The sequence below is a fragment of the Balaenoptera borealis genome (genome assembly GCF_965194805.1).
Source record: "Balaenoptera borealis genome assembly, chromosome: 18".
In the NCBI taxonomy this organism is placed as follows: Eukaryota; Metazoa; Chordata; class Mammalia; order Artiodactyla; family Balaenopteridae; genus Balaenoptera; species Balaenoptera borealis.
Window position 1 is genome coordinate 72,051,582 of NC_138877.1, and position 23,070 is coordinate 72,074,651.

At 35.9% G+C, this 23,070-nt stretch overlaps 1 long non-coding RNA gene across 1 annotated transcript in view; it reads left to right on the plus strand.

Annotated features, from left to right (window-relative positions):
* The window catches only part of LOC309616038, a 49,371-nt gene extending 26,639 nt beyond the window's left edge, over positions 1 to 22,732 (plus strand). Inside the window, exon 2 of the long non-coding RNA XR_014237225.1 lies at positions 1 to 22,732. This exon is cut by the window's left edge and continues 16,942 nt beyond it. This is a non-coding gene — a long non-coding RNA (uncharacterized lncRNA).
* Positions 22,733 to 23,070: the final 338 nt, after the last annotated feature.

Consider the following 23,070-nt stretch of genomic DNA (forward strand, 5'->3'; position numbering starts at 1 on the left):
CAGTTCCACCCAGTAAAACATTTTAATTATGAATCAGATTTCTAAATAAAGCATCCTTTGTGAACAGCCATGGAGAATTCTGACACTACTCCATGTTCTGATAGCAAAACTTAACATTTAATATGTAGAGATCCGAGTTTGTGACTGTTTACTGAGTAGCTTCTAGGATTAATTCAACCCAAATCACCCCTTCTTCTCTATTTGTAAGCTACTATGTCCTGCTATGGAAAATGGCAGATGTGTTCTTGGTCCTCTTCCAAATGTGTGACTTCAGTGCTGCTAGGAACTACATCTGCTGGTCTCTCCTCCCTCCCCCATTCTCAGTCCACAAGCTGATGTTCTCTACTTCAGCACTTCCTCCCAATGGATTTGGAGTGTGGCTATCCATCCCCAATCCAGATTCTTCCAGGACTTTGTAATGAGTGGGGCAGATGTTACGTTGCCAAACTCACTTATCCTCTTTTTGTCTCATTTTCGTCTTATGTTAAATGGGAAAATGGTAATACGCACATCATAGCGCTGTTTTGGATGAGGATTAAATGATCTAACAGTGAAATGCACTGAACATTGTATGGCACATCCTGAGTGCTTTATTGGTGTAACTTCTTAGTACCATTTTTATTGTTATCATCATCTGTAGTAGTTGTAGTCACCTTAATGTTGAGATTGAGGACCTTGACAAACATTTACCTTATATTGCTTGGTATTTACCTCTTTACAAGTCAAAGTTGGGTATATGCTGTTATTACTTATTGCACAATAAAACCTCCATGTGACTTGGTCCTAATATCATTACTAAAAATGGAAGTAGAGACAGCTGTACAGATTCCATGGGTCCTTGAGAGAGAGTCATGACCTCTCTAGGTTTTAGGAATGTTCAGATTATTTACTCAAACCCTCCAGTAACTTAGGTGTGATACAGAGATAATCGTCCTCCGAGAGCATGCAGATTTTTTATTCTGCCTTCTTGGCTACAGGTCAGATACTGAGTGATGCTTAGAGCCTTTCCTGATCTACATGAGCAATAGTCCCTTGTAGAGTTTCCTAAGGGCTACAGTCCAGGAACATTCAGGTTACAAATAACAGTTTTTGTCTGTTTGTTTTATTAATAGGGTGTTGCAAAGGACAGTTTATGTGTAATGTCTTCAATTTAATTTCATAGTTAAACTTGGTATAAATTAAGGATAGCAGATCAAGATTATCATAGATGAAACAGGAACCTGAAATCACATATGGTTATTCTCTTTTTTTTTAACTTTTTACTTTATATTGGAGTATAGTTGATTAACAATATTGTGTTAGTTTCAGGTGTACAGCAAAGTGATTCAGTTATACATCTACATGTATTCTTTTCAAATTCTTTTCCCATTTAAGTTGTTATATGATACTGAGCAGAGTTCCCTGTGCTGTACAGTAGGTCCTTGTTGGTTATCCATTTTAAATACAGCAGTGTGTACATGTCAGTCCCAAACTATCTGACTATCCCTTCCCTCCACCCTTCCCCTCTGGTAACCATAAGTTTTTTCTCTAAGTCTGTGAGTCTGTTTCTGTTTTGTAAATAAGTTCATTTGTATCATTTCTTTTTAGATTCTTCATGTAAGCAATATCATGTGATATTTGTCTTTCTCTGTCTGACTTACTTCACTTAGTATGATAATCTCTTGATCCATCCACATTGCTGCAAATGGCATTATTTCATTCTTTTTAATGGCTGAGTAATATTCCATCACATATGGTTATTCCCAAAGAAGGGGATGAGGTGAAGCAGGGAGCTGTACCTTATTAGAAGCACAGTCAGTTTTTAAAGTTCTCTTCCAGAGAGAGAGATCATTTCTTTTAATGCAAAGAAACTTTCTTGCAGCCTGTTAACTGCTTCTTGCATTGCTAGGTTGCTGCTTTGCCTTTTCTGATGGGAGGGCTTGTGTTAGATAAGTCTTCTCTATTTTATTATTCTATTTAATATATTTAAAAATTAACTTCTACAGTAAGTATTATACATCTTAAAATTAAATATATTACTATTATTAATTTTTAAACAACCATATTCAATGAAATAGAATACTTTACCGTTTTAAAATGCTGAATGTTAGTATTTGATTAGCTCTTCTACTTTCATTTTCTTTTTATAGTCCACTGTCTAAAAATGTTATCGAGTCTCACATATAATTTTCTCTCTCTCTCTCTCTCTCTGTCAAATATGAGTTAAAATGATATCAACAGCCAGTATAGTTTACAGATAATGTATCCTATGTCCCGGTTTTCATTCTTAAATATTAAGTATCTCAGTTCAATAATACATACGCATAAGTATTTATAAATAATAAAATAATCTGTATTCCACACTTCCAACAATGTCTGATGAGGAAAACAATACCACCTACCCAAGAATTTTCCTAGGATGCTGATTTCAAACATGTCCTGTGCTCATCTCTAGTCAATTCAGTTTTATAGAGGGTAGTGGTTTACATAGTACAAATTACAGTGTGTTAATTAGAATGAGGCTGAGCTGCTGTAACAAACAAGCCTCAAAATGCAGCCGTTCAAACTCAAAGGTAATTTCTTTATTGGTGAACAACCTAGGGTGAGAAATACTCTTGGAAATATTCTGGGAAACAGGGCTAGCAGGCAGCTCTGCCCTCTTAAGGTGTAGCTTCTGAGATTAATCCAGTCCTTATCACTCAAATTCCACTGTTGTGAACATAGTAACATCAGCACATTAGAAACAGAGGAGGCAGGAAAACATAACTTCCTGGGCACTCAGGTGTTTAGGAGGAAGGCTGTCTGGGGGGAGACAGCTGGCAATCTCTAAAATACATCATGACATGGGTTTGCTGATGCTTGGGTCTACAAACAGTGCACACACTATTGTGTGCATTGTAGGTGCCCAGAGCATCAGAATCTACCTAGAGAGCAAGGGCAGGGTGGGCGTCATAAAAGGGGACACAGTATTGGAGATGCCACTGAAAACAAAACAAACTAACAAAAAAAAGCAGGGAGATCCCATGCATCCTTTTATTTGTTGAACAAAGCTATGCCATGTACTGGAGGAGACTCTTCTCTAACCACCACGATGGTTGTATGTTGAGAAAAACGATGGGGCAAGCAGAGCTGAGACAGGCGACATCAATACAGGAAGTATCAGAAATTTCTGAAATCACTGCTGATGTCTGTCTCGTTTAATGGTAGAGGTAAGGGCAGATTAAACCCACTGGGTGGTGGGAATCAGATCTGAAGATGAAGGCAGAAAACAGATGTCAGAGCACATCTGTGACTCAGCCCCGGTGTTTTATGAAGAAATGAGTAGTCTCAATATAATTGTCACCTAATCAGAGATTCGAAAGAAGAAGTTTGAGTGCTTTTCTACTGTTGTTATTCATGTTCCTCAGATACTATTGTCTGTTATTTCTTGTAGCCTTAGATGGGAGGGGTAAGAAGTTATGTGCTCATAAATTCTTGAGTATTCAAGAGGAAGAAATAGGTTGAAAGTTTACCACGGAGAACAATGGAAATTCTAAGCATTAAGCCTTCTTTATAGTGAGACGAACTTTAAGGAACTTTCCCATCACAGATAGAAAACTCTTATTATAGCCATTGATCTGTACTCTGCCTATAAGAAGGTCTCCGAATGCAAACTCCATTTTGAAATCCAAAGTTCATAGTCAGGTTCCTCAAAAATATGTGTTAGAAGTCCTGAACACCAGATGAGAAAGTCGTAATTAATCAACCCTAGTTCCTTAGCATCGTGGGAAAGCCATTCAAATATTGTATCTTCCCAAGGGTGGATAGAAAAAGGAGTAGCATTCTGCATTTAAAGGACATCATGTTTTTCCTGTGTTCGCTGGAGAGAACCATTTCCTTAATGACTCAACTGATTTTCATTTTTGCTTTTGTTGTTCTGTAACTTTCTGCCCTTACCTCTGATATTAGGAAATTTTAAATTATTCCACAATTTACTTTTCCTAGTGGGGATTGCCTTGGAGATGTTTTCTCCCCTACTTTACTCTGGAAAGCCAAAACCTTTATAAGAAGTGTATGCCTACTAACCTCTTCTCCTGTGTAGTTAGTCATGGAAAAAGCATTCGATGTTAGATATTTTCAGCCCAACCGAGGAAGACAAGAGCCGTAAGCACTCCCATCTCTAGGCAGCTGCTGTTTTGACGTTTGGCCTTTGTTTTCTTCAGGGACATGAAGCCTGAGGATGTGCAAGCTTTCTAAAATGTCTTAAACATAAACGACTAATGACAAGATCTTTTTTTAAGCATCAAAAACACAGCTGCATCAGATTTTTTTTTTTATTTAAAGCATTGTGGGACACTTCAGTTCTCAGTCTGGAATTTCAAGCAATAAGGATGTGACCGTAACTCCTCAAGGACCGACCTATGGGACCTTTTCATTCCTACGTATTAACACATGGAATTGATTTGAGAATTAAAATGACGTTTGAACAAGAACATTGCAATATAAAAAAGCACAGGGTTTTGTGATTTTGTATGATTATGTTGAATGACAAGGTTTATTTTAAAGCCCTTGCTTCTCCCCTTTGAGCCCAAAATTTTAGTTGTATACTATTTTTGGATTTAAAGGAGGAAAAATCCCTATATATTTATATTGTCTCCCACTAACTTAGTAAACAAACAAAATCTATATCTTTCTGCACTAAAGGTTACAATTTAATTCAGTTCAATTCACTACCAGGAAGATACATACATATACATAAAATAATTCATATTTGTTCAATGAACAAAAGAATGAATGGGCTCAAGGAACAGTTATAGGTATTAGGGGGATGCACAAAAGAATAGAGAATAACCCCTGCTCTCATGCTTTTCCTATCCTATGTAAGAAGGGCAAATACTTATGCAATAAATTGAATGACGATAAGACCAATGATCAAAGATCAACGTCTATAAGGGACTACAGGAACAGTCCTGAGTAGGGTGAAGATACTTGATAGAAGTCTCATAGAGGACGTAACATTTGAATTCAGCTTTGATGACAGGTAATTTCTGCAAAGAGAGAAAAGGAGTAGAAAACGTAGACAAAGGAAGAATACAAAACCACATTAAAAGACTTAGTTTTGAGAACATTGTAGTTGAAGATATGGAAACACTTGTCTTGTAATTTAGGACTTTCCTATTTGTTTGGTAAAGATATGGAGTCTATAGTAAGAAATGAAGCCACGAATTGTTGAATATCTAGACTTTTCTCTTTGAAAGGGATGAAATGACTCCCTTTCCTAGGTGAATCCCCACTTGCCTACAGGACGAGAAGCCGAGACAAGTCTCACCTGGAGTCTTGATGGGCTACACGGGGCTGCTAGATCCTGACAGTCTGGTTAAGTGTAAAGTCCCCAACAGGAAGCCAGTGAGGTTTCAGGAGTCTATATTAGGACCAGATGCCCAGGTACAGAGGCAAGAGTTAAAAAGATCAGCCCTGAACGAAAGGAGAGGTGCCTCTCAGAGCTCTAAGTGAGTAAGCCAGGTCGAAGTGTGACACACTGTTCCTGCTGCCCTTGTACATCTCCTGAGAATCATTTCAGGATGGGTTTCCTCTGTGAACTTTTCCTTAACTCTGCATTTGCCATATACCCTACCAATGAGTGGGGCACTCTGTTTTCTCTTCTCCCTCAGGTATTTTAAAAAGGTATTTCATTTTATCAGCGTTATTTTACTTGTCTTTCACGTCCATCAAACCATGAATCTTTGAGAACACTTACCATGTCTTGTTCATCATTGTCTTAAGTCATCCAGTGGGGAAAAAAAAAGAAAAAAGAAAAGAAAAGCATCTAACGGATTCTTAGGGAATGTCTAAATGACAGGTTGAAAGAATTCAAGTAGATCCTGGAGTCAGTCTCTAGAATGACTTTGATTTGTGAACCAGACCAAGGTCAGCGCTTAATTAGACCTGAGCCCATAGTTGGGGACAATTAAGACCTAACTGAAGGAAAGGCTGCAGGAGAAAACTGTCAGGGCTTCCTTTTCTGCAGGCTTCAAATGTTTCAATGCACACTTTTAGTATGCTGAGACGAGGGGTACAATATAAAATAATTATTGAACCAATCCTAGTAAGTTATTCAACCAATCCTAGTAAGTTATTCAAGTAAGTTATTCAAGTTATTCACGTAATTTATGCTTTATATATCTGAATGAAGACATCATTATTATGTTCAAAAAGACCCTTTCCTTGTCTATTTCCTTTGAGAAAGATTACCTTTTATTTATGTGCTCTGTGAGTACATAGTCTACAAAGGTTTAGAAGCAGGATAGAAAACTAACAGAAACTGATTGTACTTTACATAGATTGGGCATTTATTACCATTTTTTAATTGAGGTAAACTTCACATAACAAAAAATTAAACATTTTAAAATATGAATTCAGTGGTATTTAATACATTCAGAAAGTGTGTAACCGTCACCTCTATCCAGTTCCAAGGCATCTTCAACACCCTAGAAGGAAACTCCCTACTCATTAAGTCATCACTGTGTCCACGTTCCGCCTCCCCTAGCTCCTGGTGACAACTAGTCAGATTTCCATCTCTATGGACTTAACTATTCTGAATATTTCATATAAATGGAATCATAAAATATGTGGCCTTTTGTACCTGGCCTTTTTCACTTAGCAGAATGTTTGCTAGGTTGCATGTATCAGAACTCATTCCTTTTTTGGCTGAATGATATTCCATTGTGCCATTATATCACATTTTGTTTATCCATTCATCTTTTAATGGACATTCAGGTTGTTTTCACCATTTGGCTATTGGGGATAGTGTGACTATGTACATTTATGTATAGTCTTTGTTCAAATACCTGTTTTCAAATCTTTTAGGAATATAAGTAGGAGTGGAATTGCTCGGTCATTTGGCAATTCTATTTTACATTTCCACCAACAACACAGGAGGGTTCCTATCTCTTTGCATCCTCACCAATACCTGTTGTAAATATTTTGAAAAATGATAGCCATCAAAGTTCATTTAATTGATATTTCATTATGACTTTGGATTACATTTCTCTAATTATTGATTATGTTAAGCATATTTTCATATATTTGTTGGCCACTTAAATATCTTCTTTAGCGAAATGTTCATTCAATTTCTTTACTTATTTTTTACTTGAGTGGTTTATATTTTGTTTTTGAATTGTAAAAATTCTTTATATATACTGGATAATTGACTCAACAGTATATGATTTGAAAATATTTTCTCCCATTCTGTAGGTTGTCTTTTCCTTTCTGATAGTGACCCTTGTTGCACAATAGTTTTTGATTTTGGTGAATTTCAATCTACCTAGTTTTAAATTTTGTTTCTTGTGCATCTGATGTTATTTCTAAAAATTCATTACCAAATCTGAAGTCATGAAGATTTATTCCTTTAGTTTCTTTTAAGATTTTATATACATTTTAGCACTTACACTTAGGTCTTTGATCCATTTTTAATTAATTTCTGTATTTGGTGTCCAGAAGGGGTGCAACTCCATTCTTTGCATGTGGTAATCCAGCTGTCCCAACACCTAATATTGAAGAGATTATTTCTTCCCTTTTGAATAGTCAAAAATCAACCAATCGTAGATGTATGGGTTTATTGCTGGGCAATTTGGCATTTGATTTTCAAAACACTTGAGAAATCTCATACACAATCTTGTTTGGGAAACACAAAATTTTAGAACTAAAAGCAATGATATAGTACCATCTCTAAGTCATCGCATTGCCTGTAACACTATCCTTGACCATAGCTATAGAGCTTCACCATGAATGCCTCTGGTAAATGGCAGCCCATCTATTACAAGGCATCAAGTTTCATTAATTGGCATCTCTAATTCTTATAAAATTATATTTTTTCTTTTCTCCTGAAATAATAAACTTTAAGTTTCTGTAATTCTTGGCCATTGGCTATCAATTCTCTTCCATGGAACAAAATAGAAATCAAGTGGAAGGAATGAAGAAAGAAATAAAGAAAAGAAAGAGGATACAAAAAAGAGAAGGGAAAAGAGAGGAAAAGAAAAAACTAGGAAAGAAAGCTGTTTGTATCCATCATGGTCCAGTTAAAAAAAAAGATGGCAAATACAAACTGAGAAACTGGAGATAGTTTGATAAAGTAATATTTAAGTATGAGTAGGGTATTGGGAAACAGAAAGGATTTTCAGTACCTTGGACTTGGTAACAGTGAAGCTTAATGCCACAGTATGATCAAAGGGGTGAAGAGGGAGCCATTAATAAAAGCTGAAAGAGATTCCTGGAAGTGACCATGGCTGAAGAGGTAACCATTGCTTAAGGGATTCAGGCAGCCTGTGGAGACAACTTTGATCTCTTTTGGGGTTCCCCATTGGCCAAACCAACCAGAAGCCAGAGGGTAAGTAATTCCACTGAATTGGTCCGTAGCAGTCAGTTTCCTGGATACAGGCCAGGGTGTAAGAGAGTAGATTCCCCAAGGTCGTATAGTATTTGGTAGTTGTAAGTTGTTTGAATATTTATTATCTTCCAGACCCTTAATAAACACCCAAAAAATCTAACAGTAATAGTGGAGACTACTAATTGCACGAGCTATAAGAAGCACTAAGTACCTTACCTTGAGGGGTTGGGTAGAGAAGGGGCCAGAGAAATCCTAGGTCAGAATAGGAATGAGCAAGTCCCCCTTTATCAGTAGTTCAAAGTGCAGTCCCTTTAGTGAATGAAGGACAGACAAAACTGCTATCCCAGTGAGGAATCAGAAACTTGAGTCCAGGGGAAATGCTCATTTGTGCTTTTGGAAGGAGGAGATATCTATTTAGAGCTAAAAGCACTGGCTTCAGGAGATGGGCAGTTACTGAAAGACATGTTTTCTTATTCATATAGTATACCTGTTGTGGCACACATTTACAAGTTGTTATTCCTATAGCATACGAGAGTCTCTTCTATAACATCAGAAGTATTTATGTAATATATTTATTAGGCTAAATTTGACCAACGTTAAAAAAACTTTATTTTAGCTCTAAAAGTATTCAGATGTATTGGAGTTATTTTATATAAATCATTCAGCTTTTACTGAGATGATAGACATCAAAGCATTCATTGAATAGATGCTAATATTGTCATATTTAATTATTTTCCTTTTTATACATCTGTATACTTCTGTTAGTATTGCTCTTTGCTATGAACAAATGAGTATTCCTTGTTGACAGAAAATTATACTAAATGTAGGGAATGAACTAAGGATTTGACACAAAAGAGACAGAAGTCACCAACCACACTGTAGTTTCAAATGTGCACAATTCTACCCCAAGCTGTGCACCTTACTTTCAAGCTAAAACCGAACTTATTTTTCTTCATATTTATTCCACTGCCTGTGTTCTCTATCTCAGTGAGTTTAATCATCACCAACATCCTCATTCAAACTATAAGTCTCTGTTTTTCTTATCTACTCCCTGTTCCAATTTTTTTGTGCACCATGTTTCACCAAGTCAATTCTTCAATATATTTTGCATTTTCTTCCTTATCTCTACATTTACCATTTACTGCTCCAATTCCGTTCTGCATCCACTACTGATGACCTTGTTTCAGGTCTATATCAACTTATTCCTTGAAAAACTTGAAATTAATTGACATTCATATTGAATAAATTTGTGTATGGGGTACTAATGTATATGAATAAACAAGAATTCGTAAATAGGAGATAAAACAGGATATATAGTCTAATCCTCCAGAATATAAAGTTCATTTTATTATCCATTTGTACTTCAAATTTTAAGAACAAATGTGGATTTGTTCTGCAATAGATTAATCTAGAAGTCATGAACATTACACTTAGTTGAGCAACAAGGTCATAGAAGATTTACCTAGCTTGAATTAAATCGATATCACTTTGTTATTCTTTATCCTAAGCCCAAAAGACCATATAAAAATCAACAATATATTGATGTAACTAAACCTTCTTCAGTGAGATTTATGAGACACTGATAAGAGAAAAGAGGTTGGCTCAGCAGTAACCAAGGATATGAAATCTTCATTTGAGTTTTCAAAACAGCATCATTTGTATGTGTTCTCTTTGTTAAAAATTCAGACACATGCACCAAGCTAAATAGTATTATTTAATATTCTCTTGTAAATAATACACATCGATATAAAATTAAAATTTTGGTAATTATACACATATCATGGATTTGATGCTGTTTTATCCTTCAAGTTTAAATGTAAGTCAATGTTAATTTTATAGGCACAAGAAATGCATATATGTAAGAATAACTGGGTAGACATAAGGCAAATATGTGAAATACCTTATTAGAGAATAAGTGTGGAAAATAATTAAGGCAGATAATTAAAGTGTTCATTTTTCTTGAATTTTATTTTATTTATTTTTTATACAGCAGGTTCTTATTAGTTATCTGTTTTATACACATCAGTTCATACATGTCAATCCCAATCTCCCAATTCATCCCACCCCCACCCACCAAACCGCTTTCCCCCCTTGCTGTCCATACGTTTGTTCTGTACATCTGTGTCTCTATTTCTGCCTTGTCAACCGGTTCATCTGTACCATTTTTCTAGATTCAACATATATGCGTTAATATGCGAGATTTGTTTTTCTGACTTACTTCAGTCTCTATGACAGTCTCTAGGTCCATCCACGTCTCCACAAATTCCCCGATTTCGTTCCTTTTTATGGCTGAGTAATATTCCATTGTATATATGTACCACATCTTCTTTATCCATTCGTCTGTCGATGGGCATTTACGTTGCTTCCATGACCTGGCTATTGTAAATAGTGCTGCAATGAACATTGGGGTGCATGTGTCTTTTTGAATTATGGTTTTCTCTGGGTATATACCCAGTAGTGGTGTTGCTGGGTCATATGGTAATTCTATTTTTAGTTTTTTAAGGAACTGTTCTCCGTAGTGGCTGTATCCATTTACATTCCCACCAAGGGTGCAAGAGGGTTCCCTTTTCTCCACACCCTCTCCAGCATTTGTTGTTTGTAGATTTTTCTGATGATGCCCATTCTAACTGGTGTGAGGTGATACCTCATTGTAGTTTTGATTTGCATTTCTCTAATAATTAGTAACGTTGAGCAGCTTTTCATGTGCCTTTTGGCCATCTGTATATCTTCTTTGGAGAAATGTCTATTTAGGTCTTCTGCCCATTTTTGGATTGGGTTGTTTGTTTTTTTAATTTTGAGCTGCATGAGCTGTTTATATATTTTGGAGATTAATCCTTTGTCCATTGATTCGTTTGCAAATATTTTCTCCCATTCTGAGGGTTGTCTTTTGTCTTGTTTATAGTTTCCTTTGCTGTGCAAAAGTTTTTAAGTTTCATTAGGTCCCATTTGTTTATTTTTCTTTTTATTTCCATTACCCTAGGAGGTGGGTCAAAAAAGATCTTTCTGTGATTTATGTCAAAGAGTGTTTTTCCTAAATTTTCCTCTAAGAGTTTTATAGTGTCCAGTCTTACATTTAGGTCTTTAATCCATTTTAAGTTTATTTTTGTGTGTGGTGTTAGAGAGTGTTCTAACTTCATTCTTTTACATGTAGCTGTCCAGTTTTCCCAGCACCACTTATTGAAGAGACTGTCTTTTCTCCATTGTATATGCTTGCCTCCTTTGTCATAGATTAGTTGACCATAGGTGCATGGGTTTATCTCTGGGCTTTCTATCCTGTTCCATTGATCTATATTTCTTTTTTTGTGTCAGTACCATATAGTCCTGATTACTAGAGCTTTCTAGTATAGTCTGAAGTCAGGGAGTCTGATTCCTCCAGCTCCGTTTTTTTCCCTCAAGATTGCTTTGGCTATTTGGGGTCTTTTGTGTCTCCATACAAATTTTAAGATTTTTTTGTTCTAGTTCTGTAAAAAATGCCATTGGAATTTGATAGGGATTGCATTGAATCTGTAGATTGCCTTGGGTACTATAGTCATTTTCACAGTATTGATTCTTCCAATCTGAGAACACGGTATATCTCTCCATCTGTTGGTGTCATCTTTGATTTCTTTCATCAGTGTCTTATGGTTTTCTGAGTACAGGTCTTTGCCTCCTTAAGTAGATTTATTCCTATGTATTTTATTCTTTTTGTTGCAATAGTAAATGGGAGTGTTTCCTTAATTTCTCTTTCAGATTTTTCATCGTTAGTGTATAGGAATGCAAGTGATTTCTGTGCATTAATTTTGTATCCTGCAACTTTACCAAATTCATTGATTAGCTCTAGTAGTTTTCTGGTGGCATCTTTAGGATTCTCTATGTATAGTATCATGTCATCTGCAAAAAGTGACAGTTTTACTTCTTTTCCAATTTGTATTCCTTTTATTTCTTCTCTGATTGCAGTGGCTAAGACTTCCAAAAGTATGTTGAATAACAGTGGCAAGAGTGGACACCCTTGTCTTGTTCCTGATCTTAGAGGAAATGCTGTCAGTTTTTCACCATTGAGAAGATGTTTCCTGTGGGTTTGTCATATATGGCCTTTATTATGTTGGGATAGGTTCCCTCTATGCCCACTTTCTGGAGAGTTTTTATCATAAATGGGTGTTGAATTTTGTCAAAAGCTTTTTCTGCATCTATTGAGATGATCATATGGTTTTTATTCTTCCATTTGTTAATATGGTATATCACATTGATTGATTTGCATATGTTGAAGAATCCTTGTATCCCTGGGATGAATCCCACTTGGTCATGGTGTATGATCCTTTTAATGTGTTTTTGATTCTGTTTTCTAGTGTTTTGTTTAGGATTTTTGCATCTATCATCAGTGATATTGGTCTGTAATTTTCTTTTTTTGTAGTATCTTTGTCTGGTTTTGGTATCAGGGTGATGGTGCCCTTGTAGAATGAATTTGGGAGTTTTTCTTCCTCTGCAACTTTTTGGAAGAGTTTGAGAAGGATGGGTGTTAGCTCTTCTCTAAATGTTTGATAAAATTCGCCTGTGAAGCCATCTTGTCCTGGACTTTTGTTTGTTGGAAGATTTTTAATCACAGTTTCAATTTCCTTACTTGTGATAGGTGTGTTCATATATTCTATTTCTTCCTGGTTCAGTCTTGGAAGGTTATACCTTTCTAAGAATTTGTCCATTTCCTCCAGGTTGTCCATTATATTGGCATAGAGTTGCTTGTAGTAGTCTCTTATGATACTTTGTATTTCTGTGGTGTCCATTGTAACTTCTTTTTCATTTCTAATTTTATTGATTTGCGTCATCTCCCTCTTTTCCTTGATGAGTCTGGCTATAGGTTTATCAGTTTTGTTTATCTTCTTAAAGAACCAGCTTTTAGTTTTATTGATCTTTGCTATTATTTTCTTTGTGTCTATTTCATTTATTTTTGCTCTGATCTTTATGATTTCTTTCCTTCTACTAACTTTGGGTTTTGTTTGTTCTTCTTTCTCTAGTTGCTTTAGGTGTAAGTTTAGATTGTTTATTTGAGATGTTTCTTGTTTCTTGAGGTAGGATTGTATTGCTATAAACTTCCCTCTTAGAACTGCTTTTGCTGCATCCCATAGGTTTTGGATCATCGTGTTTTCATCGTCATTTGTCTCTAGGTATTTTTTGATTTCCTCTTTCATTTCTTCAGTGATCTCTTGGTTGTTTAGTAACACATTGTTTAGCCTCCATGTGTTTGTGTTTTTTACGTTTCTTTCCCTGTAATTGATTTCTAACCTCATAGTGTTGTGGTTGGAAAAGATACTTGATATGATTTCAATTTTCTTAAATTTACTGAGGCTTGATTTGTGACCCAAGATGTGATCTATCCTGGAGAATGTTCCGTTCGCACTTGAGAAGAAAATGTAATCTGCTGTTTTCAGATGGAATGTTCTATAAATATGAATGAAATCTATCTGGTCTATTGTATCATTTAAAGCTTCTGTTTCCTTATTAATTTTCTGTCTGGATGATCTAGCCACTGGTGTTAAGTGAGGTGTTAAAGTATGCCACTATTATTGTGTTACTGTCGATTTCCTCTTTTATAGCTGTTAGCATTTGCCTTATGTATTGAGTTGCTCCTATGTTGGGTGCATATGTATTTATAATTGTTATATCTTCTTCTTGGATTGATCCCGTGATCATTATGTAGTGTCCTTCCTTGTCTCTTGTAACATTCTTTATTTTAAAGTCTATTTTATCTGATATGAGTATTGCTACTCCAGCTTTCTTTTGATTTCCATTTGCATGGAATATCTTTTTCCATCCCCCCACTTTCAGTCTGTATGTGTCCCTAGGTCTGAAGTGGGTCTCCTGTAGACAGCATATATATGAGTCTTGTTTTTGTATCCATTCAGCGATCCTGTGTCTTTTGGTTGGAGCATTTAATCCATTCACATTTAAGGTAATTATCGATATGTATGTTCCTATTTCTATTTTCTTAATTGTTTTGGGTTTGTTTTTGTAGGTCCTTTTCTTCTCTTGTGTTTCTCACTTAGAGAAGTTCCTTTAGCATTTGTTGTAGAGCTGGTTTGGTGGTGCTGAATTCTCTTAGCTTTTGCTTGTCCATTAAGCTTTTGATTTCTCCATCGAATCTGAATGATTTCCTTGCTGGGTAGAGTAATCTTGGTTGTATGTTCTTCCCTTTCATCACTTTAAGTATATCATGCCACTCCCTTCTAGCTTGTAGTGTTTCTGCTGAGAAATCAGCTGTTAACCTTATGGGTTTCCCTTGTGTGTTATTTCTCATTTTTCCCTTGTTGCTTTAATAATTTTTCTTTGTCTTTCATTTTTGTCAATTTGTTTACTGTGTATCTTGGTTTGTTTCTCCTTGTGTTTATCTTGTCTGGGACTCTCTGTGCTTCCTGGAATTGGTTGGCTATTTCCTTTCCCATGTTAGGGAAGTTTTCGACTATAATCTCTTCAAATATTTTCTCAGGTCCTTTCTCTCTCTCTTCTCCTTCTGGGACCACTATAGTGTGAATGCTGGTGTGTTTAATGTTGTCCCAGAGGTCTCTTAGGCAGTCTTCATTTCTTTTCATTCTTTTCTCTTTATTCTGTTCAGCAGCAGTGAATTCTACCCTTCTGTCTTCCACGTCACTTATCTGTTTTTCTGCCTCAGTTATTCTGCTATTGATTCCTTCTAGTCTGTTTTTCATTTTAGTTATTGTATTGTTCAACTCTGTTTGTTCTTTAATTCTTCTAAGTGTTTGCTCTTTAATTCTTCTTGGTCTTTGTTAAACATTTCTTGCATCTTCTCGATCTTTGCCTCCATTCTTTTTCTGAGGTCCTGGATCATCTTCACTATCATTATTCTGAATTCTTTTTCTGGAAGGTTGCTTATCTCCACTTCATTTAATTGTTTTTCTGGGGTTTTATCTTGTTCCTTCATCTGGTGCATAGCCCTCTGCCTTTTCATTTTGTCTATCTTTCTGTGAATGTGGTTTTCGTTCCACGGGCTGCAGGATTCAGCATATAGTTTTAAATGATATTGCCACTCTCATTTGAATAAAGGGTGCAGCAACTTTACAATTTCCTCTTCCAGGGAGGATAATAATAGTGAAAGCTTCAAAAACAAATATCCTCAAATTCACCATGAAGGATTTGATGTGCAATTTCTGGAATGTTTTCAACAATGGAAGAAGACTCACACATTTTTTGACATGTGTCACAATATCCTAGGACTGATGGTGATTTGTGACGGTCATCTTTTCAATCCCTTTCTGCTAGTCTTGGAGGGTCTCCTCCAGAGGCAGGGGGTGGCTGTGGCTCACTGCGGGGACAAGAACACTGGCAGCAGAAGTTCTGGGAAGTAAGTACTCCTTGGCGTGAGCCCTCCTGGAGTCATAACAAGTGTTATTAAAGTTTTTCCATCCCAGTCTATTTTTGGACTGTGAGTAATGACATCCTTGGGTTATTAGGTATATATTAAATTTGCATTTTAGGAGAGTTTTATATATAATACTACACAGATTTGTTTAGAGAATTCTGTAATATTCTGTTAGCTAAATTCTTAATTGATTTTTTTTCCAGCTTAATAATTTCATAGACACTGGAGTTGCAGAATAAAAATAGAAATTATGATTGGTTTTAAGTATATTTGAAGACCTTTTTAAAAATTATCTTTTGTTAATTGAAGTGCATTGTTTGTGCCAAGACTTTTCCATTTACCTGTAGTTAGCAGGAACTGACTCCATTTTTTGGATGTTTGTTTATTTGGGCTTTTATTTATTTTGAACAAGATTGAAATGTTTGATAATTACTATGCCATCCATCATGAGTTGAATATCCTTTGTAAAATCTTCTGGTAAACATTAGGCAGGAGCCTCAAATTTGATGCAGGTGGATAATTGTCCTGTAATTATCCCTAAATGAACTGCAGGTAAAAGGCTAAGTGACAGAGAAAGACATGATTGTTGCCTAGGATTCCCTGTTTTTGGGTGATTTTATTCAATTAAAATTTAGTGATATGCACACATGATTATCACTCAATACTTATGTCATTTAGGAGTTTTCATTTTTGACTTTATTTGAAGAAAAACACTTTATATTTCAACAATAAGTCAATTGTATTGGTTATAAGGAGGACGGCCATATAATTTTTTCTCCAGTGGAGACATTTGTGAGTCTGAGTCATCTTGCTTTGATGGAAAACAGCAGGACTGATCCACAAACACATATAAGTTCTATAGGGAAACAATGAAAGCTCCTAGGAGGTTAGGCATCCTAAAGAGTGTGGAAGGATATTGAAATTTAAAGTAGGGTGGTTGGAGGTGCTTCATTCAGAATGGAGCACTTGAAGTAGGACTTGAAGGAGGTGAGGAAGTGTGGATGAAGAGTGACAGGATGAGTACAGCTCAGGACCAATGCACGGAGTAGGACTGACCTGGATGTGCTTAAGTAAAAGGTCATGATCAGTGTCCTGACCTGGGGGAGTACAGTAGGAGCAGATGAAATTGCTGAGTTAAGGGGGGGCCCTGGGAGGGGGGAGAGAGAAGATTATGATGGGCCTTGTAGGTTTTTAGCTTTTACTCTGAGAGCTAGGAATATACTTACTCAAAGACTTTGAGAAGAGAGTTGATATCTAATTCACAGGGTTGCTCTGGTGCTGTCTGTGTGTATATCTCAGCCCATCTATCCCTATGCAGCATACTTTATTGATTTAAAAATAGAAAGAGATATAAAGCAAAAGTTGTTAAATAAAAACATAATACTTCTATTTCAGTGGAAAGTTTGAGATTTTTAGATGCCTGACATTTTTCTCATTATTTTTTTTAAAAAAGAAAAAACCAATTATAAAGTGAATGATAATATGCTTTTTAGTTAAACATGAATGTGTTCGAAAGCAATGATAATTATTTGCATTTATTTTGCAGATGTTTTGAAAGTTTCATTTCTTTATTGAAGTGCATCATAAAATGTGTGTCTTCATATTTGTGGTATAAGAAACAGAGTTTGCCCTTCCTCTCTCGCTATTTCTTTCCCTCCACACCTTTAATTTTTCCAAGTTAGAAAGAATTGAGAGTGACATTTTTGGTAACTTCCACCTAGGTTTTAATGGGAAGATTGAGAAGATTAAGATGTGTCAATGTTGTTAAAAAAAGGGAAAAAATGAAGAGTCCATTTCCCTGAGAAGTGAAGGAAGAAGATAGAGTAAAAGGAAGAGAAGGAAAGAAGCGAAGCCTTGAAATGTTTGCCCTACCTCTTCCACCTGAGCCCATTGCTACTGAGACTGTGTTAGGCTCAACTCCCAACCAGATGAAAGAGGATAAAACACCATGTGGCAGAGAGCTATGGTTCCTTTGTTGCAGGAGATGGCTGGTCCTTCACAAATACATGAGCTTATTCTCTCTCTTCTAACGGGAAGCCTTAAGGAGGCAGACCAAAGAAGGTGCAGCTAGTTAAGAATATCATTTCAGAGCCAGACTTCTCCTGTCTTCCTGCTCTAGTCCTCATGTTTCCTGCCAAACCTCCAGGGATACTGATGGAGTAGGTGTGGGAGGGCCTGAAGTCTCTCCCTCTACTGGACTTTCTATCTGCAAAAGGATTTTCCTCCCAGCAAACTTCCATTTACAAATTCTGGAGCAGAGTTTAATCAAGTGGCCAGCCCTGCCCTAGAGGGTGACTAGAAATGGTATTTAGATTCTAGCTTTTAAGTAGTGAAAGTTATAGAAGAAGGCGCTTGAGAACAGATACTGTGGAAGAGACCTTATAATATCTGTTACTATTTGAATATGATTTTTTAAAGCAAGGCTAAAGTAACAACTTTTAGCAAACTATCTCAGTATATGATACATTCATCATTTCAAAATATAAGGTCTTTAGAATATGCCATGGCACAAAGAAACCAGTGTGAGCTAAAATCCTTGGTTTCAAAGTATATTTTTTAAAGATAATAGTTTTCTCACAATTCTCCTTTTGTATGTGATCTTTCACAATAGCAATGGCTATTTATATGGTCTGTTCACATGCATTAGGAAAATAATGGTGATCGTGGACTTGTAAAGCAAGTAGTGTAGCGTAGATTGGTACAGATATGATATAAAGGAAGAATAACAATTTATTTTCTTAAATACAATTGCTTAGAAAATGCAGCTTTAGCAAAACTAATAAAACAGCCTTAGATTTTAGATTTTAGAAGAGATATGCATTTATAATATCTATTGGGCCTGGTTAACACATAAATGTGGTTGATATCATAGGTAGATAGATAGATAATGTAAATGCATGCATATATAATTAGATAAAACTTAATATCTACATCTATCTTTCTATCAATCTATTATTGCACTCTCTATCAAATAGTGGTTCCATAGCAATGACAGAATATGTGTTGTAAATTGTGTTATGATAACAAAACTAGAAGAAATGCAGTCTCACAGATTCATCATGACTGGAGAGATGGTCAGGTCACTGGTCAGTGGTCTTTTTTTCTTTTATCTATTTATAGGCCCACATAGAGATTAGAGAGAGATGGTCCACCCAACTGTACTCTACCAAGAGTACATCAGTTGATTTTGGACTCTCTAGGACCAGAAGTACAGACAAGGCAGATGAACACAGGCTGTGCCGGACCTTGGTCTCCTGGAACCAGCTCTTCTTAACAGAATATAAGTTAAGACAATGGCCATCCTGCTCAACCATGTTGGATGCTGATTCCCTGCGGGCCACTTACAGCTATAGAATCCTTGTGCAAAGAGCTAAATTTCTCCAAGTTTCAAGTCTCTTTTCTATAAAACTTTTGTATTTTGCAAGTAACTTTGGGGATAGTGCCAGCCTGAAACAAGCAAGATTCCCAGTTGATATAAGCATAAGCAAATGTACTGATAATGTTTACATAACAAGAAATGAAGTGAGAGCATTTTCTTTGAGAAATTGATTATGTACAGGAGTTGGAAAATGATTACCTTTCAGATCTTTATAACTGACTATTTTGGGAAAGGCCTCCGTCAAAAGCAGTTTTTATAATGTACTTCTGCCTTTAAAATAACATTCTTAAGTCAAAAGGGAGATATAATGATGCCAGTACTCACAATAATGCATTTACTGGACTGTCTGGGGTATTATCTTGTTTTAAAATCCGAAGTAATTCAGGAAACTATGATATCACTATCAAATGATTTTCTTTTCTTTTATCATCATCACACTCGGTTGACTTGCTCTCTGTGAAGCAGACAGATTTAGCTTCAGTCCAGTTGTTGAAAGGTCACAGACCAGGCGAGGAGAGTCCTGGTAAAGGAAGTCCTTTATAAAAGGCACATTTCCGAGCGCCGACGGTAAGCTTCACAGCGCGCTGTTAGATGTTAGCTTCACAAGACTGCAAGGCCTGTAACTGCATGCACCTGCACCTGTTACGTTTCTCATTCAGAAAACAAAGGGAAACACGACGAAACATTTTGGATGAATTTATATATGAATAGGAACGGCGTGTCATTTTATAGCACTTACTGTAAACAGATTCTTCGCATATGTGACCTAACCAGTATAATGCTCTTGTGATATATGGCACTAAACTATCCCCGTAAACATTGAAGAAAGGTAAACTGATATTAAAAATGAATACTGGATTAGTTTTAACTGTAAACTTTTAAAGTTTCATTGTATGAATATATATTTTATTACAAACTATCTCAAACCTACAGAAAAGCAGAGAGAGTAGTATACCAGATGCCCACACAGTTTTAGCTCAGACAAAATAAAGACTGAATTCTTAGGGCGATTATCTCGGCTTTTTAATGCAGTCAGTTCTTTGTAGATTTATTTTTTTCCACTCCGTTCCCTCCTTTCCTAGATGTAGACTCCATTCTTATGTTGATTTTTGTCTTTGCCCATATTTTTTGTTGGTATCTATAAAAATGTGTAGTATTTTTTTTAAAGTTTAATATAAATGCTATCATGATGTAAATATCTTCTTGAAACCTGTTTTTACAATCAATATTGTTTTCAAAATTTATTCATTTTTCTACGAAGATCCAATTCTTTCATTTTAAGTGCTTTCCTTTGTATGAATTTATTATACATTATTCACTTACTCTCTTAATGAGGTACAATTTGGAATTTCCAAGTTTTCATTCTGCATGTGTGGGATCACTTTCCTAGAATATATTCCTAAAAGTGGAATTGTTATATTTTCAACTTTCCCAAGTATTATCAACTTTCTCTCCAAAATGATTTTACCAAATTATACTTGAACTAGCAATTGTATGAATTTCTGTATCCCCGTATCTCTGTCTAAACTTGAAATCATCAGCCTTAATATTCTACCCATCAGATGGTTATCATAGCACTTTTTAAAGTAACATTTGTCTGATTATTTATGAGGTTACATCATATTTTAGATCTATGTTCATTAGCCTTATATTTTGTTGAAAAATATAACTGTATACATGCTTGCATACAAAGGTATGAATATCATCAAAATTTAAATGTGTATTACTTTGATTATAAAATATCTTATATATGAATAACAATATGTATATATGACAATACACTTGGAAGTAAAATACTTTTAGTATTGTTAAACAAGTCAAATCACCCATTATGTTACCACACGGAGGGTTCAATTAAGCAGGTTGATGTATTTGGATCCTTTAATGCATTGTTTTACAATGTGAGACCATATTATTTTTAGTTTTAATGTCCACTTAACTTTATATCATAGTATCTTCCTATCTTAAGTATTAAATCACTCTAAATACGATGGTTTATTGTATATCATGGCTAAGTAAGATTTCGTTAGGAAGATACACTAATTCTTAACCACTCTCCTGTTGTTTTATAGGGTGAGTCTAGGTTCTTATATTAAAGCCTTTTTTCCTGACACCTAAAGTTACGGTTATTTTTACCTTAGATTTCTTTTAAAAAGGAAGAAAACAAAACAAAACAAATACAGAGGGTAATTCACAGCTTGAAAATTGTTTCTGGCTTCTTATTTTAACGTGTGTGTGTGTGTGTGTGTGTGTGTGTGTGTGTGTGTAGTCTCTACTTTTGATCAGCCCTAAATGAGCAACAAGGTTTAGAGTTTCTTCCACTTATTATTAATTATCACAAATAATGAAATATCTAGCTTGACCCATTGCCCTCGTTCATAAATTAAAGCATCAAATTTATGTTTTTATTTCCATCCCTGATACCAAGTTAGCAAAATAGATAATATTTGCATGAGGTGCTTCTTAATCCCCAGGATTTACTCTGGTTCAGATTTGAGGAAATGTGAAGGACTAAAGTTCTCATCACTTTGACTGAGGTCCCAAGATAATCAGCGAACAGTGAGGTTAATGGTGTAAACAGCTGGCGAGAGTAGCAATGTTAGGCAATGTCTCACTAAGTTGTTGACATCCTTTCCCTTCTCTGTATGAGGTTAAGTCAGAGCATTGACTTCTCCAAGTCTCAGGGTGGCCGTGGACGTCTACACTGCTCACGTGTAGCCATGGTCACGAGCTAATCTCACTATTACACGACTGTGGATTCCAGCTATCGATACACCATTTCTGACTGCAGTTTGTATAATCCTTTCATTGTTGCAGGCATCACTGCAGTCAGTATGTTAGCTGAGAATCAGGTTTATTTCATCTCCTCTTCTTTTTTTCTGTTGCCTTTGGGTGGCATGGAAAAGTCACATTTGCACATGCAAGTGGTGATAGCTTGCCTCTAGCTTTGCTTATGAAATATGAGTTCCATTTGCAACCTAGGGAGGAATATCATAAAATACATTGCCTTCTCCAGACATTTCCATTTTGGCATATGACTGAGACACTAAAGACATCTTTCTGGTGGGGTCTATAATTTGGAGAAAACTAATTAAGATTAGGATTAGGATTTTTAAAAACCATATTTAGACTTTACTGCTTAGATATGACACATTTTCTTATTTCTTGACAGTTTTAACTTTTTTTAATGTGAAAGAGAGAAAAAAAACTGATATAGTAACTTACATGCATGTGAAGAAATTTAGGGAGTTCAGGGTTTAAGACCTAGCTCATTAATAAGGGCACTGGAGACCCTTTGGGCCGAGGAAACTACAAATAAAATCTAGGTCCTCAGCCCCAGTAGGCTGGGGAGAATGGGTTTCTCTGCAGGAAGTCCAGAGAGGTGAGCATCCATGGTGTCTTTTACCCATAGGCAGAAGGCCCCTCGCGACAGCCAGCCCGATTCCAGCTTATTCCTAGGTCTGCCTGACAGTCAGAGGAAGGTACAGAGCAAGTGATACAAACTGACAACACTCTTCGAGAGATATGGTCCTCCAGGAGGGAGAGCCGATCCCTTTAAACAATTCTACTACTCAAGTTTGCCCTTACACTTTCAAAACTGTCATGCAATCTCAATACAATTCTAACAATCTGAGTCCCTTTAAAAGTCTTTTATTTCCCCCCAAACAGGGGGAAATCATCCGGCTTTCTCTACTCAAGGCCTAAGTTCTCTTGTGTCTTGGTTTGATGTGGCATCATTATCACTTCTAGCATTTATCCGTATGAGGTTTTCCAAGGACACTAAGAAATCATTTCATGTTTTATATACTTAAGCGAGAAGAGCGTAGAAGTTAATGGACAGCTACAATTAAGGATAACAGTGTCACACTCTGATGTTCACTTCCTTATGTTTTCCACCATGCCCTCCACACTCAAGAAAGCAGTAAACAATGATATAATAAATTAATTTGCTTAGGCCCACAGTGTACTTGCCTCTTCATTGAGCTGTTAGATTCTCTC